This window comes from Sus scrofa, chromosome 3 (genome assembly GCF_000003025.6).
Source record: "Sus scrofa isolate TJ Tabasco breed Duroc chromosome 3, Sscrofa11.1, whole genome shotgun sequence".
NCBI lineage: Eukaryota > Metazoa > Chordata > Mammalia > Artiodactyla > Suidae > Sus > Sus scrofa.
The window spans coordinates 33,694,814-33,710,446 of NC_010445.4; the positions used below are offsets into that span (position 1 = coordinate 33,694,814).

The 15,633-nt window shown below is 47.1% G+C and overlaps 1 long non-coding RNA gene across 1 annotated transcript; it reads left to right on the plus strand.

The window, feature by feature from the left end:
- LOC102164365 lies at positions 5,249-9,893 on the plus strand. The gene is made up of 3 exons (XR_298187.3): positions 5,249-5,373; positions 7,298-7,508; positions 9,561-9,893. It is a non-coding gene; the product is annotated as an uncharacterized LOC102164365 (long non-coding RNA).

The following is a 15,633-nucleotide window of genomic DNA, read 5'->3' on the forward strand; positions in this document are numbered from 1 at the left end:
TCCTTTAAGGCCATGACTTAGTAGTTGGACACATCACATAACTCACAATCATTAGCCAAAATTTAACCAAATGATAAATACAGTCTTCCTCTGAGTGGCTGTGTGCTTGGTTAACACATAGGGATCTCATACTAAAGGAATAAGAGGAGAATGGGTATTAGGTGACAGTGTTCTCTGCCACAAGTAAGAGAAAGAATGTTGCAGGCAGAGGGAGCTGGATGAGCACACAAAGGCTTTCAGAGCAAATGATATTTGAGCTGGATATTAAAGACTGGTTAGGAGTGAGTCTGCCTGAGGGAACAGCCTGGGTAGAAGCATGGAGACCTGAGAGATGTCAGCCTCTGGGGACATGAAGTTCAGGGAACTGGAGATTTAAGAGCAAGCAAAGTCTCCAGAGATGGTGTAGCTATTCCACCCTCCCTGTGTTACAGGGAATTAAAGATCAGGGACCTTAGGAAACACAGCCAGGCTCAGAGTCCGGACTCTGTGAGGTCAGAGGCTCATAGGATGCTTACGGGCTTAAAGTTTCCATTTCCTGGAGTTCCCACTGTGGCTCAGCAGTTAGCAAGCCCAACTAGCATTCATGAGGACGTGGGTTCAATCCCTGGCCTTGATCAGTGGGTTCATGATACAGCGTTGCCATGAGCTATGGTGTTTAAGTAGCAGAGACTCAGGTCCAGCGTTGCTGTGGCTCTGGCATAGGCCAGTGGCTACAGCTCCGTTTGGACCCCTAGCCTGGGAACCTCCATATGCCTTGGGTGTGGCCCTAAAAAGACAAAAAGACCCCCCAAAAAGTTTCCATTTGCTTAGTCGGATTTTTGTTTGCATTTGTTTTCTTCTCTGCATTAAATCACACCCCTAGATTCCCTGAGCATGGAACTCAGGCATCAGTATTTTTTATTTTTAAGCCCCTGTGGTAAATTCTAACATGCAGTCAGGATTGAGAACAAGTGGGTGGGATGGTCCTCTTACATCCCAGCACACATTCTGGTGACTCTAAATTCTTTATTCCTACTGTCCAGGTGGGTGTGATTTCATCACACTTGCTTAATTATGAGCATCAGAAGTTTCTTGAAGGTGGGGAGTGCTGCTGATGCCAAAGCAGGGCAGCTCATCGGCTAGTTCCTCAACAGAACCAGGCGGGGCGATTTACTCCTCCATCTCTGCATCCCATGTGCAAGAAAAGGAGCTGAGAGCATTCTCCTTCCTGGTGTTTGGTTTTGGGGTTTTTGGTGTTTTTTGTTGGTTTTTTTTTTTTTTTTTTTCCCCATCTCTACTCCCACCAGGCGAGAAATGGAAGTCCAGCTTGGCTGGGCAGGCGGGCAGTCAGCTGCTGGGGCCGCCTCCTCCCCGAAGTGAGCGCCCAGCTCTAACTCTCAGAGTGGTCCAGCCCCTACACCCACCCCGGGGCCGCGGCTGGAGCTGAGCAGATGGAGCGCCGCCCTCTCACCTCCTCCGCTAGCCGCCCTCAGCCCGCCCTGTGCAACTGGGAAGGGAGATGCGGAACCAGCTCCCAGTCTGCCCTGTGCACGTGTGCGCATGTGTGGATTCTGCATCACAGGGAGCGCTGGGGGCCCTTCTCCTCTTCTGGATTCATCCCTTCCTTTTAACATCCAAATCAGAATGCCCCATCTCAGGCAACATGGGTCTGCCACCTCAAATTTTAGGTTTAGCTGCAGCCTGCTTCTTTAGGAGCTGGGGTCTCCTGTGCCTGATGCCCTTTCTCACATACACAGGAACCCCGACTTTCTCTTTTCATTCCCACATCACACTTTAAACCTAAGATATTTGTGTGCAGCAGAATGTCACACCGGCTTTAAGAGTGATGGAAGATAATGGTAACCCAGGGCAGAAAACTTCGTATTCAATGTGAGAAGTTACATTTAAGCAGTCATTCCTTCTCTGTTAGCTAGGCTAGCCTTTTGGTTACAAATGAGTGAAACCCATCCCAAATGGGCTTAAGCTAACAGGGAAGTAATTGATTCACATCAATGGAAAAATTCTGGGGGAGTGTTTCAGGTATGGCTGGATCCAGCACCTATGTGAGGCTGGGTGCCTTTCCTGTCCTGTCTCTTCCCTCTTCTATTCCATTTCGTGTCTCCTCTCTTCCCTTTTCTAGCTCCTTTCTATCTCTCTCTCCACCCTCTCTCTCCCTCCACCCCCTCCTCTACCCACCAGAAACCAATAGTGTACGTACACACACACACACAAGTTGTGACAACCCAAAATATATCTAAAGATTGCCAAAATGTGCCTGGTGTGTGGGTGTGTTTGTCACCCCTCCCCTGCCTCATTTGAGAAACACTGGCCTGAAGGAAGAAAGCCTTAGCTGTGAGATAATTATGGGTGGGAACAGTGGGGAAAGGGAGACTGTGGGTCCTGAATCTGGCTATCTCTGAAGATAAGATTCCCGCTGCCTTGTCTTTGGTTGACTTGTGGAGAGCCTGCATGAAATCAACTTTCATCAGTCCCTGAAGCTTTCTGTGTCTACGTCATTCTTTGTTTGTTTATATTTTAATGCTGTGGCACAAAGCTGACAAGTTTATTTTGAGGCCGAGGAACCCAGTCACCAGTCACGAGAGCAGGGTTTGATTGCCATCTCTGCCTCAAATTAGTGGCCTTTAAAGATGCATTAAATGGTCCCTTTGATCTAATAATTGCCTTTTGCCATGGTGACACTTCCCAGCTGGAACCAAAAGCCATTGTTAACTCCTCCAACTTAAAGCAAAATGTGATTTTCTCAGAGCTGAAGTTTAGGAGACGATGGCTCACCCAGACTTGACCATTTTCTTCCTAGGTTTGGGCTGAGGTTAAGCTCTAATTCCCCTTCTGAATTTAGTTCCTTTTATGTGAAAGCAAAAAGCCTGTACTCTCTGTCATACCCCGTATTCCTGGAAAGAGCTAAACTTAAGTACAGCACCAAGACCATCAAGTTCATTGACTGTCTCGTCCCTGGCTCCTGATGCAATTATCCTGTCTTCCTCTTTTATTTTGTTTATTTTTCCTGAGCCCTAGTCTTGCAGAAGTTCCCCGGCCAGGGATTGAACCTGAGCCACAGTCGCAACCCGAGCTGCTGCAGTGTCAAAGCTAGGTCCATAACCTGCTATGTCATAAGAGAGCTCAGGGAGGTGACTCTTTTCCCTTTAACTTTTTTTTTTTCCTGCTTCTTTTAGAGCCGCACCCGCGGCATATGGAGGTTCCCAGGCTAGGGATCGAATCAGAGCTGCAGCTGCTGGCCTACGCCAGAGCCACAGCAATGCGGGATCCAAGCCACGTCTGCAACCTACCCCACAGCTCACAGCAATACAGAATCCTTAACCCACTAAAGGAGGCCAGGGATCAAACCTGCATCCTCATGGATCCTAGTCAGATTCATTTCCTCTGTACCACTATAGGAACTCCTACCTTTAACATTTTTACTTGTTCTGGGGGATAATATTTCAGGAAAGAATCTCTGTAGGTCCCATTGGGGAAACGAATAAGCAGATATGTGAATTGTTGGATTTTAAGCTGAATCATATGAAGATGACTTTTTGTGGGTCAAAAAATAGCTGACTATCTACAATTTCATATGCTGCAATCTAGTGTTTTTGGTTCCTCGGAAAAGCCACAGAAGGAGCAATGCTCCCAGTTTGGGGACACAGGGAATGTCCTTAGGTTAGAAAAAATCCCCAGCCCCCAGCAGCCTACGGAAAGGCATGTGATGGTTTAGGCCCACAGCTACCTATAGCAGTCAGTTTGTGTGTTTTACTTTCTCTCTTACGTAGTTAACAGTGGCTGCTTGGAAATAGGAAGTAGAGAGGAAGGAAAGAATGAGAGGAACACAGAGAGACCCCGGAAAATTTTTTGGGGTGACAGAGATGTTCACTATCTTGATTATGGTGATGGTTTTACGTGTGTATGTGTAAACTCAAAATCAAAATGTACGCTAAAAATATATGTGCTGTGGAGTTCCTGTCATGGCTCAGCAGTAACAAACCCAACTATCATCCATGAGGACGCGAGTTTGATCCCTGGCCTCGCTTAATGGGTTAAGGATCCAGTGTTGCCGTGAGCTGTGGTGTAGGTTGCAGACATGGCTCGGATCCCGTGTTGCTGTGGCTGTGGCGTAGACTGGCAGCTACAGCTCCAATTCCATCCTTAACCTGGGAACTTCCATATGCCACCGGTGTGGTCCTAAAATGACAAAAAGGAAGGAAGGAAGGAAGGAAAGGAAGGAAAGAGTGAGTTATCAAGGAATGAAAAAATATGGAGGAAAATAAATAAGGTGCAAAGATATGTTGTACAGCACAGGTAATATATCTAATAATTCATAAGTTTAAATGGAATATAATCTCTACAATTATTAAATCACTATGTTGGATACCCGAAACTAACATAATGTTGTAAATCAACTCTACATCAATAAAAAAAATAATAAACAGAAAAAAATTTAGAGAAAAGACATGGAGGAAACTTAAATACTTATTATCAAGTAAAAGATGCCAGTCTGAAAAGGCTGCAATACTGTATGGTTCCAACTGTATGATCTGGAAAAGGCAAAACTATGCAGATGAAGAAGATGAATGGTTGCCAGGGATCAAAGAGAGGGAAGGGGAGATGAGTAGGCAGAGCACAGAGGGTGTTTAAGGCAGTGTGACACTAAATTAAAATTTAATTATAATTAGTATGATAATGTAAGGATGGACACAGGCCTTAGACATTTGTCCAGATCCATAGAAAGTACAACACCAAGACTGAACCGGAATGTAAAGGATGAATTTGGGGTTTCGATGATGTACTGATGTAAGTTCAACAGCAACAAAAGTACCACTCTGTTGGGGGTGTTGATAAGTGAAGGGGGCTAGGGAGATGCCGGAACAGGGGTATGTGGGAAATCTTGTTCCTTCCCCTCAATTTTTCTGTGAACTTTTTTTTTTGTTTGTTTTTGCTGTGAACTTTAAATGGTTCTAAAACAGTCTTTTTTTTTTTTTTTTCAATGAGAGAACAAGATTCCTTTTATAGCTAACGCGGCTGGAGCACATTTATTTAAGACCACGGACATTTGCATTTATTCAGCGCCTCGATTCTTTTAAAAGAGACCTCTGACTGGGGTCACCCATTCTTCTGCGTTGTCTTTATTTCCGTGTTAGCAGAAGGACAGGAGAACCTGATTTTTCTCACACCGGCTCCCCGGTCTCTGCGGAGCGGCTAAGCGGCTCTTTTCTCCCCGTGGCCACTAGGGGGTGCCAGGACCCCGAGCGGCTGCCGAGCCTTGGCACAGCCCAGGCAGCGGGGGTCAGGGCAGTGCGGGGTTATTCCGCACGGGAAGGCCCTCCCCCCGCGCCCGGCCTGGGCACGAACAGCAGCCTCTCCAAAGCCCCAGGACTGCAGGTAACACCCTCACCCCCCTCCAGCCTCTGAGCTTCTGCTGGCGTCCGATCCAGCCGCGCTGACCACAGCCCGGGGGGGCAGTGCCAGGAGTCCCAGCAGAACACCTTCAGGGGGACCTTTGCCCCCACCCTCCTCCTCAGTTCTGCACCCCTGAGCCTTGACCCCCCAAGGAGCAGCCACAGGGCAGCTTGAAACCCTCCCAGCCCCTCTCCAGACAGTCCGGCTGTGTCTGAGAGCACACAGGTACATTACAGGCTAGAATAACCCGTAATGGATCCGGCTGCTTCCTGTACAAGCCTTGGTTTTCATTTACTGTAAGTAATCCTGCTTCTCCGAGGCCGAACGAGGGACAGTGCGGGAGCCTCGCGGGCGTTTGCTTAAACCAACACGGCGGGGCGGCGGGGCCGCCACTGGGGCCCAGCCAGGCTTCTGAGCGGAACCCAAGGGGCCTTGGGGCGAGGCGGCACTGGGAAGTGTGAAGGGCCTGGGGCCCTTGGAACAGACTTGGGTTCAAACCCAGCTCCCCCATCTACCAGCAGCTCTAGGTACCTTCCCTCTCAGGGGCTCAGTTTCCTCATTTTGAAAGTGGAGGTGGGGAGTTCCCGTCGTGGCTCAGTGGCTAACGAATCCGACTGGGAACCATGAGGTTGCAGGTTGGATCCCCGGCCTTGCTCAGTGGGTTAAGGACCCGGCGTTGCTGTGAGCTGTGGTGGAGGTCGCAGACGCTGCTCGAATCCCGCGTTGCTGTGGTTGTGGTGTAGGCCAGCGGCTGCCGCTCCGATTAGACCCCTACCTGTACAGCCCAAGAAATTGCAAAAAAGACCAAAAAAAGAAAAAAAAAGAAAGAAAGAAAGAAAGTGGACGTGGGAGAGTTCCCCTCGTGGCTCAGCGGGTTACCAAACGGCTTAGTACCCGTGAGGATTAGCGTTCTGTTCCCCCCCCTTCCGCCGCCCCCTCCTCCTCCGCCGCTGCCGCCGTGGGTTAAGGATCCTATGTTGCTGCAGCTGTGAGAAAAGGTCACGGCCCAGGAACTTCCATATGCCTTGGGTGTGGAAAAGGGAGAGGAAAAAAAAAAGAAGAAATTGGAAGTGAAATTCAGAAGAATGATATGAACTAATGGCTCCCTAGCACCCGTCACAGCAGGGCCTCAGCTCACAGTAGATACCATTAGGCAGTGGCTTGATGGCCTTCCCACAGTGATACAGGGGGATCAGTGGCATCTCTGTAGCCTAGGACACAGGTTTGATTCCTGGCTGGGCAGTGGGTTAAAGGATCAGCTTTAAAGCTGCAGCATAAGAGTTCCTGCTGTGGCTCAGCATTACCAACTGGCCTAGTATCCGTGAAGACGCAGGTTTGATCCCTGGCCTGGTTCAGTGGGTTAAGGATCCAGCCCTGCCAGTGAGATCCTGCATTGCTGTTGCTGTGGCTGTGGCGTAGGCTGGTAACTATAGCTCCCATTCGACCCCGAGCTTGGGAACTTCCATACGTTGCGGGTGCAGCCTAAAAAAGCAAAAAAAAAAAGAAAAAGAAAAAAAGAAAAGAGAAGCAACAACTATGATAGAGGAGGTATAATGAGTTAAATGGTGGCGTCCCAAAAGATAGGTTCACGGAGTTCCCCTCGTGGCGCAGCAGAAACGAATCCAACTAAGGAACCATGAGGTGGCGGGTGTGATCCCTGGCCTCGCTCAGTGGGTTAAGGATCCTACACTGTTGTATAGGTCACAGACATGGCTCAGATCCTGCATTGCTGTGACTGTGGTGTAGGCCGGCAGCTGTAGCTCCATTTCAGCCCCTAGCCTGGGAACCTCCATATGCCGCGAGTTCGGGCTTAAAAGCAAAAAAAGCAAAAAAAAAAAAAAAAAAAAAAAGATAGGTTTGCATCCTAATTTCTAGAGCTGGCTAATGCAGCCTTATTTGGAAATAGGGTCTTTCCAGGTGTCATGAAGTTAAGGATCTTGAGATGAGATCTTCATGGATTATCCAAGCGAGCCCCAAATTCAATGCCCATGTCCTTATAAGAGACGCACAGAGACAGGAATGAGAAGGCGCAGCCGTGTGAAGACAGAGGCAGACATTGCACTGATGCAGCCCCAAGCCCGGAAATACCACGATGGAAGTCGTAGAAGCTGGAAGAGGTAAGGAACAGACTCCAAGAACACCCTGAGGCAACACGGGCCTGCTGGGTTCGAGAACTGTGAGAGAATACATTTCTATTGTTTTAAGCCACAGAGCTTTTTATAATTGGTTATAGCAGCCGCAGGAAATGAATACAATAGGTAATCATTACAGTGGAGCTGTGAAGAAGGCAAGGCATAGAACTCAACCAGGAAGCAATGAGACAACAGGCAGACCTCAGGGGGATCGTGGTTCAGTTCCAAGCCACCCCAGTAAAGTCAGTGTTGCAGTAAAGCAAGTCACATGAATGGTTTGGATTCCCCCGTGCATATAAAGGTTATGTATTCAGGAGTTCCCGTCATGGCTCAGCAGAAAGGAATCTGACCTGGATCCATGAGGACAGATGTAGGTTCAAGGTGTGGCCCTAAAAAGACAAAAAAATAAAAAGTTAGGTATACACTCTTCAGTAGTGTATTGTGTGCAGTAGCGTTATGCCTGAAAAGACAAAGTACATACCATAATTTAAAAATACTCTATACAGAGTTCCCTTCGTGGCGCAGTGGTTAACAAATCCGACTAGGAACCATGAGGTTGTGGGTTCGGTCCCTGCCCTTGCTCAGTGGGTTAATGATCCGGCGTTGCCGTGAGCTGTGGTGTAGGTTGCAGAGGCGGCTCGGATCCCGCGTTGCTGTGGCTCTGGCGTAGGCCAGCGGCCACAGCTCCGATTGGACCCCTAGCCTGGGAACCTCCATATGCCGAGGCAGTGGCCCAAGAAATGGCAAAAAGACAAAATAAATAAATAAATAAAAATACTCTATTGAAGGAGTTCCGTTATGGCTCAGTGGGTTAAGAACCTGATGTAGCATCCACGAGGATGCGGGTTGCATCCCTGGTCTCACTCAGTGGGTTAAGGATCCAGTGTTGCCACAAGCTGTGGTGTAGGTCTTGGATGTGGCTTGGATCCTGCGTTGCTATGGCTGTGGCATGGGCTTCAGCTGCAGCTCTGATTCCACTCCTAGCCTGGGAACCTCCAAATGGCACAGGGGCAGCCTTAAAAAGAGAAAAATAAAAAGGAAACCAGCAAAAATGGTGGATCAGCCAGACTAAGGAATATCATGCAATCATTAAAAAAAGGACATGGCACAATCTGTCCACGACATATATTCTTTTTTTTTTTTTTTTGTCTTTTTACCATTTCTTGGGCCACTCCTGCAGCTTACAGAGGTTCACAGGCTAGGGGCTGAATCAGACCTGTAGCCGCTGGCCTATGCCAGAGCCACAGCAATGTGGGATCCGAGCCGCGTCTGCAACCTACACTACAGCTCACGGCAACGCTGGATCCTTAACCCACTGAGCAAGGCCAGGGATCGAACCTACAACCTCATGGTTCCTAGTCGGATTTGTTAGCCACTGAGTCACGACGGGAACTCCATGACATGTATACTTAATAAAATTTATTTAGATATGTAGAACATTTGCAAACATTGTACAGAGAGTTCCCATATTCCTACACTCGTTTCTCCTATTATTATCTAACATTAGTATGGTCCATTTGTTACAATTAAACAATATTGACACGTTATTACTAAAATCCGTACTTTATTCAGATTTTCTTTTTTAATTTTTATTTCACATTGGAGTGTAGTTGATTTACAATGCAGATTTTCTTAGCTTTTACCTAATATCCTTTTCTTGTTGCAACATCCCACTCACAGTAGCACATTACATTCATTTGTCATGTCTTAGGCTCCTCTTGGCTGTGACAGTTTCTCAGACATTCCTTGTTTGTTTGTTTTTTGTTTGTTTTTTGCCTTTTATGGGTGCACCCTAGGCATATGGAGGTTCCCAGGCTAGGAGTTGAATCCGTGCTGTAGCAGCCAGCCTACACCATAGCCACAGCAACGCGGGATCTGAGCCATGTCTGCGACCTACACCACAGCTCATGGCAACGCCGGATCCTTAATCCACTGAGCGAGGCCAAGGATCAAACTTGCATCCTCATGGATCCTAGTCAGATTCGTTTCTGCTGGGCCACGACAGGAACTCCAGACTTTGATTGTTTTTGATGACAGTTTTGAGAAGCCATGGTCAGGTATTTGGAGAATGTCCCTCGAGTGGATTTTGCCTGATGTTCCTCTCGTGATGCGCCTCGGGTGATGGATTCGGGGAGGAGGACCACACATGAAGTGACTTTCTCATCACATCACATCAAGGATGTGTATCATCAGCATGACTGCTGACCCTGAAGATGACCTAGATGACCTAACGTCTATCAGATTTCTCTGTTGTCCAGGGACTTTGTTTTTGTCCATGATATTTTTTTGGTCCAGCTTTATTGAGATATAAGTGTCCATGATATTTTGAGGAATGAAAAATGCTAATTCCAAAAAAAGAATATAAAGTATAGACAGTTATAAAAAATTATGTGTAGCAAATATGTGTGTTTTTACCTGTCCGGCCCTGATTCTCCTTTCTTCGAGTTACGCTTTTCCAAATTTCCTTTGGGTAATGACCACCCCTTCATTCTTAGCCCATGTGGTTTATGTGGGGCTGATCCTCTTCCTGGATTCCTGGGGTGGGCACATGACCCAGCTCAACCAATCAGAGGATCCCATTCTGGTTCGACCTGGTTCAGAGGTGGACATGTGACCCAAGTGCGTCCAGTGAGCCTGAGCCCTGAAAAGAGATGTTGTCTGTGTTGCTAAGCTTGGAAGATTTGAGCTTGAAGGACCAAACGGAGGAAAGCAAAGGCGAGAGGGGGAGAGAGACAGATTCCTGACACATCATATGAACAAGAGCATTTAAACATGCCTAAGGCTAGTGTGTTCCTTTTCAGTTGTGTGGGCCAATTCTTCCACTCCTGTTCTTAAAAATTATTTTTACTACATTTTCTTTAGCTCTGTAACTCTTCTATTTCTGTATCTATTTATCTGTCTATATCTCTCACTGTCTGTTGTCTGTCTCTGGGCGTGTATTCCTCACTCCTGTCATCTGCCAGTTACTTACTCTCATCAGACTCTTCACTTCTAAGTACTTCAGTATGTACCTGCTAACAACAGCAATGTTATCCTACATCCTACAGTGCAGTTACCTTATTAAAGAAATTGAAGGAAATCCCATCATGGCTCAGCAGTTAACAAATCTGACTAGCATCCATGAGGATGCAGGTTTGATCCCTGGCCTTGCTCAGTGGGTTAAGGATCTAGCGTTGCCATGAGCTGTGGTGTAGGTGGCAGATCTGGCTTGGATCTGGTGTTGTTGTGGCTGTGGTGCAGGCCGGCAGCTGTAGCTCCGATTAGCCCCCTAGCCTGGGAACTTCCATATGCTGTGGGTGCGGCCCTGAAAAAAAAAAAAAAAAAAAAGTCAGAAAGAGAAAGAAAATTGCGAAATGATCTCACTTATACATGGTATCTAAAAAACAAAGCAAGCCAACAAACAAAAGAAAATGAGGAGCTCCCATTGTGGCTCAGTGGTTAACGAATCCGACTAGGAACCATGAGGTTTCGGGTTCGGTCCCTGGCCTCACTCAGTGGGTTAAGGATCTGGCGTTGCCGTGAGCTGTGGTGCAGGTCGCAGACGCGGCTCGGATCCCACGTTGCTGTGGCTCTGGCATAGGCTGGTGGCTACAGCTCCGATTCAATCCCTAGCCTGGGAACCTCCGTATGGCACAGGTGCGGCCCACAAAAAGCCAAAAACAAAACAAAACATACTCATAGATACAGAGAACAGAGGATAGTTGCCAAAAGGAAGGGGGTGGGAGACAGGCAAAGTAGGTAAAGGGGGTTAAAAGGTACAAAAATATAACATGTGCGGTTACGTCGTATATAAGGCACGGGGACATAATGCACAGTATGAGGGATGTGATCTGTAATATCCTAGTAAAGTTGTATGGGGACAGATGGTTACTAGACTTCTTGCAGGGATCGTTTCGTGATGTATGCAAATGTCAGGTCATTGTGTAGTACACCGAAACTAACACAATGCTGTGCATCAACTGTATGTCCCCTGTGAAAAAGAAATCTCACACTGACATCATAGGGGTTCCTGTCGGGGCCTAGCGGTAACAAACCCGACTAGTATCCCTGAGGACGTGGGTTCGATCCCTCTCCTCGCTCAGTGGGTTAAGGATCCGATGTTGCTGTGGCTGTGGTGAAGGCGGGCAGCTGCAGCTCCTACTCGACCCCTATGCTAGGAACCTCCATATGCTGCGGGTGTGGCCCTAAAAGACCAAATAATAATAATAATAATAACATTATAGTATTTTCTGATATATAGTCCACGTGCAAATTGCCCACTTATCCCAATAATGTCCTTCTTGGCTCCCATTCAGGATCCTGCGTTACACTCTTAGCTCTCTCAGCTGGCAGATGGCTTTAGTCTCTAACGTTCTTTTTTCTTTTTTTTTTTCCTGAGCTATGTGGAAGTTCCCTGTGGGCCAGGGATCAGGGATCAAACCCGTGCCACAGCAGCAACCTTAGCTGCTGCAATGATATTGCCAGATCTTTAAACAGCTGAGTGACAAAAAAAAAATCTCCTTTCACTTCTACTTTAGACACTTTTATAATGGTTGGGTCTTTTAAAAAATCCTCACCTATGCTCTGCAGTTTTAAAGGTTGTTAGGTGGTAAGTTGCAGGCTCTAGAGCTGGGTAGTATGTGGTTTCTCCCAGCTCTGCCACTTACCACCTGTGTGGTCAGGGACGAGCCACTTAACCTCTGGGGACTCTAGTTCCCTTATGGGCAAAATGAGGTTATCATGATCTTCCTTTCCTGAGGGCATTGCTAACACAAGCAAAACCCTCGAAAAGTTAGCTGCTGCTATTTCTTGTTTGTTTTTTGTCCTATTCAGGCTGTACCATGACATATGGAAGTTCCCAGGCTAAGGGTCGAGTCAGAGCTTCAGCTGCCAACCTACACCACAGCCACAGCAAGCAGGATCCGAGCTGGGTCTGTGATCTACACCACGGCTCACAGCAATGCCAGATCCTTAACCGACGGAGTGAGCCCAGGCCTCGAACCTGCAACCTCATGGATACTAGTCGGTTTGTCACCCTTGAGCCACGATGGGAACACCCACTATATGCTTCGATGCAAACTGGGAGTGGGAGGGAGGAGCAAGTCCACAAAGAGGAAGAATAAGGAAGGAAGGGCTGGCTCAGAAGGTGCAGGGAGCATGGGGATGCTAACTAACGGGTGGGTTGCGGGAGGAGAACCATGAGTAACCCGTCCTGCAATAGGAGGAGAGCAGAGAATGGGAGACGTCTGTGGGGTGACTGGAAGGGCAGTATGGAGGAGGTGACATTCAAGCTGGGATGTCACCACAGGACACAGAGGAGAGAACCAGGGTTTGCCTGCCTGTTTAGGGTGAAAGATTCGGGAAGGCTCACAGAGAAGCAGCATGACAGTGGATGAGATCTTGAGCTCCAGAATTGGACAGTCTTGAGCGTAAGCTCGATGGGTATAACAATATAGTACTGTTTGATTTTTTTTGTTTGTTTTCTTTCTTTCTTTCTTTCTTTCTTTCTTTCTTTCTTTCTTTCTTTCTTTCTTTCTTTCCTTCTTTCTTTCTTTCTTTCTTTGTTTGTCTTATGTCTTTTTATGGCCCGACCCAAGGCATATGGAGGTTCCCAGGCTAGGGGTCTAATTGGAGCTGTAGCTGCTGGCCTACACCAAAGCCACAGCAACTCGGGATCCTTAACCCACTGAGGGAGGCCATGGATTGAACTCACATCTTTACAGACACTCTGTCAGGTTCACAACCTGCTGAGCCACATTGGGAACTCCAGTACTGTTTGATTTTTGCGAATTTGAAATGCCAGCATAGACCTAATATAAGTGAAACTTGCTTAGTGCACCCAGTTTGAAATAATTTGGGATCCCTTCCCCCCAAAGTTGTTGTTTGTTTGTTTTTGTCTTTTTAGGCTGTGCACCCATGGCATATGGAAGTTCCCAGGCTAGGGGTCAAATCAGAGCTGCAGCTGCCAGCCTACACCACAGCTCACAGCAACGCCAGATCCCCAACCCACTGAGCGAGGCCAGGGATCGAACCTTCGTCCTCATGGATGGTAGTCAGATTCGTTTCTGCTGAGCCATGGCGGGAATGACACCCCCAAGTTTTAATGTATCAGAAATCATAAAATTTCCAAAAATTACTTGGAATGTCAGACTTAGCATACTGAATACAATTTGATGGTTCCTGCTACAGATGTTCCTACTGGGAACATCCCAACCACCCCCCAGTCCCTCTTGGGGAATAGCAACATTTGCCAGTTTGGGTCAGATTTGAAGGTCCCACAAAAGTTATAATGTGACCCTGACAGAATAAGGGCATAGAGTAAGTCTTGATCATTGTGTGTTATTTTGGAGTTCTGGTCATGGCTCAGTGGTAACACACATCAGACAAAATCCACCTGAGGGACATTATGCAAATACCTGATCACTTTCCTCAAAACTGTCATCAAAAACAAGGAAAGTCTTAGAAATTGTCACAGCCAAGAGAAGCCTAAGAAGATACGACAAAAAAATGTAATGTGCTGTTGTGGATCGGATCTTGCAACAGGAAAAGGACTTTAGGTAAAACTAAGAAAATCTGCAATTCCTGTTGCCACTCAGTGGAAACAGCTCCGGCTAGTATCCATGAGGATGCAGGTTCGATCCCTGGCCTCACTCAGAGGGTTAAGGTTTCTGTGAGCTGTGGGTAGGTCTCAGATGCAACTTGGATCCCGAGTTGCTATGGCTGGGGCATAGGCCAGAACCTGCATCTCTGATTTGACCCCTAGCCTGGGAATTTCCATATGCTGCAGGTATGGCTCTTAAAAAAAAAAAATGTTATTTTATTATCCTGGTGATCCTTGCTGATATTGGCAAGAATGGGCATGACCATAAGACCAGCCTAGCCAGATGGAAGAGTAAATACAGCTAAAGGAATTATATGGGAGTTATCGTTGTGGCTCAACGGTTTAGGAACCTGACTAGTATCCATGAGGAAGCAGGTTCGATCCCTGGCCTCGCTCAGTGAGTTAAGGATCTGGTGTTGCAGTGAGCTGTGGTGTAGGTCACAGATGTGGCTCGGATCTGCAGCCGGCAGCCGCAATTCCGATTTAGTCCCTAGTCAGGAACATCCCTATGCTGCAGGTAAGGACCCAAAAAGAAAAAAGAAAAAGAAAAAGAAAAATCCTTGAACGACAGTCGTGGTCATGGGAATTTGGATGGAATCAAATAGATGACAACACTGGGAGGTTTTTGCTTTTGTTTTTCTTTTTGGGAGGTTTTTGGAAAGGAGCTAAGTGTCGTTTATTGAGATGGATTTGGTAGTACTGCTTGGAGTCTTGGGAGGTTATCATATTAATTCCAAGGAACATTATAAGAGGAGTCTAAGTCTGTTGAGGACCCTACCCACCCAAAGGGTTCATTCTCTTTGGAAAGAGCCCATCTGAGTCATCCTCTGATTTAGTATCAAAAGGAAGTTAGTGGGGCTGCCAGCCCAGCCACCCCCAGCAATGACCTGGAAAACTATCTCGTTTAATACCCTGACTTTGTGATGGGAAAAAGATGCTACAAACCTCGTTACCTGCACGATGGCTTTGTTTAAAATGATTCGCCTCTAAAAAACATTGATCTATTACACAGACATTTACAACCTGCCTAGTTTGTGTCAGGCCGTTCATCAGATAGTGGGGTGCCGAACTGAAAAGATGTCCAAGTCTTTGCCCTCTCAGTTTATATTCAAAGAAGGGAGCATGTCCCCAAGGTTAATAAACAGATAAGCAACTAAAGAGATTATGACCTGCTCTGGGAGATAAAGAGGAGGCTGCTTATTGGAGATGGAATACGGATGACCAATTGTCCTCCCACATCTCGTCTTTTTTTAAAAGTCAGAAACACATTCCCCCCACCACCCAATTCATAGCTGGGCACACCACGCAGCCATGCAGCACCTCCCAGGCTCCCTTGCAGCAGACATGGCCATGTGACCCAATCCTGGTCAGTGGGATGGAAGCTGAAGTGCTGTGTGCACTTTACAGGAAGTTTCCTGAGAGGGCAGATGGGAGAATGCTGGAGACCAGTTTTAACCATGTAATAAAAATAATAAAGGTCATGCTCAGGAGAGCAACGAGGTGGAAGGAGCCTGGGTTCCAGGCATCATG